This window comes from Austrofundulus limnaeus, unplaced genomic scaffold (assembly GCF_001266775.1).
Source record: "Austrofundulus limnaeus strain Quisiro unplaced genomic scaffold, Austrofundulus_limnaeus-1.0 Scaffold62, whole genome shotgun sequence".
Lineage (NCBI taxonomy): Eukaryota > Metazoa > Chordata > Actinopteri > Cyprinodontiformes > Rivulidae > Austrofundulus > Austrofundulus limnaeus.
Window position 1 is genome coordinate 1,325,057 of NW_013952464.1, and position 2,921 is coordinate 1,327,977.

Consider the following 2,921-nt stretch of genomic DNA (forward strand, 5'->3'; position numbering starts at 1 on the left):
TTTATATATACTATATATATAAATACTTGGCCCAGATATCACAAATAATGATGACCCTTTGTTGGCCCAGATGTGGTTTGTCAAAGGTGGTCCATGCATGGGCCAGCGCCACATAAACCAAACCATAATAGGGTTAGTTATGGTACTCACAGATCTGGACCACATATACCAAACCACAGCAGGCCAGTTGTGGAATGCCATCTTAAAACCATTGACATCATTTCCAGACCTGGCCCACATCAGGTTGACAAACCACCTGCCAGGCCAGCAGTCATTCAGTCTGACACCAGATCTGGCCCACACCTATCTGCTATGTGGGTACTCATAGGTTAAATGTATTTAATACATTTGTTTAAATAAGATAAGATAAGATAAGATAAGATAAGATAAGATAAAACTTTATTGTCATTGTACAGAGCACAATGAAATTACAGTTCAGAACACCATTCACATATTGCTAAATATTAGCAATATGTTTTTTAAGTCCAAAAGAAGTTTCTAGTTGATTTTTCTTATACATCTTGAGAGCATACCAACATGTTGGACAAACCTTTCACATGTCAACATAAGCTGTCTAAAATGATGTTATGTCACAGGGCCTTAATGGAGGCTAAAGTAAGTCTAAAGCTCACACTAATTATTGACAAACTGATCCAAATCTGCCCATCTTCATTTTTAAAGTGTAACCAGACATACTGAATAATAAACATGGGGTTGCTGCCAAAGTGGTTACAAAGCGCTGTAATTATGTATGCTGTATGTAATGTGGGAGGAGTTGGGCAACAAAAATCAGTCCAAAAGTCTTGCAAGTCGTGCACACAAAAATAAGACATTACAGTCACAGTAAAACGGAAAATGTAAAAGAAGAGTTTCTCTCAATTTTGAGTCGCCATCCATTCTCCAACATTCGTGCCTCAATCCACTGAGACACGACTTCTGGGCTTTCTTCTGGAGACTCCACATTTATCCTCTTYACTCGTTTCCAGCCTCAGCTTCATCATATTCATATTGCAGCATTTTGAGAAGAGCAGAATCCCAAAGCACAGCTCCACCACCAACCTTTGTTTTTTTCCCCCCCTTTCCACACAGAAACTGGATGTCTGCCACGGAGCTTTCTAAGAATACTAATGAGGGTGGTTAGCGAGTCAAAGTTACTGACCTGAGGTGTCGAGATAGAGCACACACTGTGGAGTTTTAGGGTGGAGTGCAGCAAAAATAWGAAAGGAAATGTCAGTTTATTACCACCGGTGTGTGTTTCTGCTTCAGTCATAAGAAAAGTTTTGGTGTTATATTCCACTCACTTGTCACTGTTGAGTTACAGATCCCCAAAGTCAGGTGTTCCTCTGCACATAAGGTCAAGCTATGGAAGGAGGATTCAAACGTCTTTTCTCCTTCACCCCTTTGCTTGTCCAGTCATGTTCTTTTCAGTTATTTTGAACCTGATTTTGTTTCTCTGAGCCCAGATTCGTTTGCCTATCCTCCACCTAATCTTACCAGCTTCATTCTGTTTCCTGCCACTCATGCTCTCCCAGTCTCTCTACAGGTGAGAAAAAAATAATAAGAAAAAAAGGCATTGGACTGAATGAACAAAGTTAGCTTTACTGGAGGTGCTCATATGATAGCGCAAACAGTCTTCATTTGTATCAGGGGGAGGGTAATCACCCCTCCATGCTGAGAATCTCTCTTTGCCATCGATTCATCTTCTATGTGGCAAGCTGTTAAAAGATGTTTGTTTTTTTTCTTTTGTTGTTCTTTAATTTACTCTTCACAGGAACGTTTACAGTCAATTTCTCATGTTGATCTCCCAGTTTGGCTGAAAACTGGCATTTAATCTGAGCTCTAAAGTGTGTGTGCTTTGCTTGGTGCAAAAACATAAAAAAGTGTTATTTCCCTTTTATATTTAATGTGACTGCAGATTAAAGACACCAATTGCTTTAGGAGGGAATAAAAGGCAGAATAGGACCACAAATTGAGTGTTTTCAGGGATAAAAAGATCCCAAATGACAGTGAATGGCACCATCACGCCTCATAATGCTCCAGTGAAAAAACCACAACATTGTTTCATTTATAGCATCAACTCAGAATTATTATATACCCCCCAACACACCCACCATCCATCTGAAAAGTCTCAACTCCTCATAAATCTCATTTCCTGTCGTCGCAGCTTCAAGCCTTTCCCCTCATTTGTGCTTTCAAATTATAGTCATTTTGCTCCAAAATTCCTCCTGATTGGCTCAAATCGAACAATAACTGAGCAAAAGCGTTTGCAACAAGCAGCTATTTGAAAACAACCAAAACCATGAAATACAACAGATGAACGTGGGTTGGTTTAAGCAAAGAGCAACATTGCCATCTACCACTGAGAAATAGAAACGCAGCCAGACACGGTGCTGGTGAAGCATGGTTTCCTGATGTGTTCGAGCGAAGGAGGACAGTTTGTGAAAACGTGTAATAAAAGAACAATTGGACAARTGTTCCTTGTCACTCATTGTTCCTGTCAGGCGTATATACTATTGGTCTGCTGACATGCTCCCAACATGCACCTCTGCCAGTGTGGCCTTGGATGGGAGCGTTCAACAGGTTAGCTTCATGAGCTGGATTTGCCGTTCTGATGCCACAATGTTGGATTAAATTCCTGATTTGATGATGGTTTCAAAGGATTTCTTCTGGTTTGATTGGGGAAAATTCTGGAGCGTTTTACTCTCTACGACTCCCTATGCTTGTCACAACTCGCAGGCTCGGATTCTCTCACAGTTTGAGGTCCGTATTTTCAGCCCCTGAGTGTCCGTCTAATTCACAAAGTCCTCACAAGGTGGACTCTGTGCCTACGACTTGGGTGTTTTAACCTCACAGTATTTTGTTGCTCTGGTGCAGTTTGTCACTTTTAAATGAGATAATATGCATTTAGAGAACATATATAT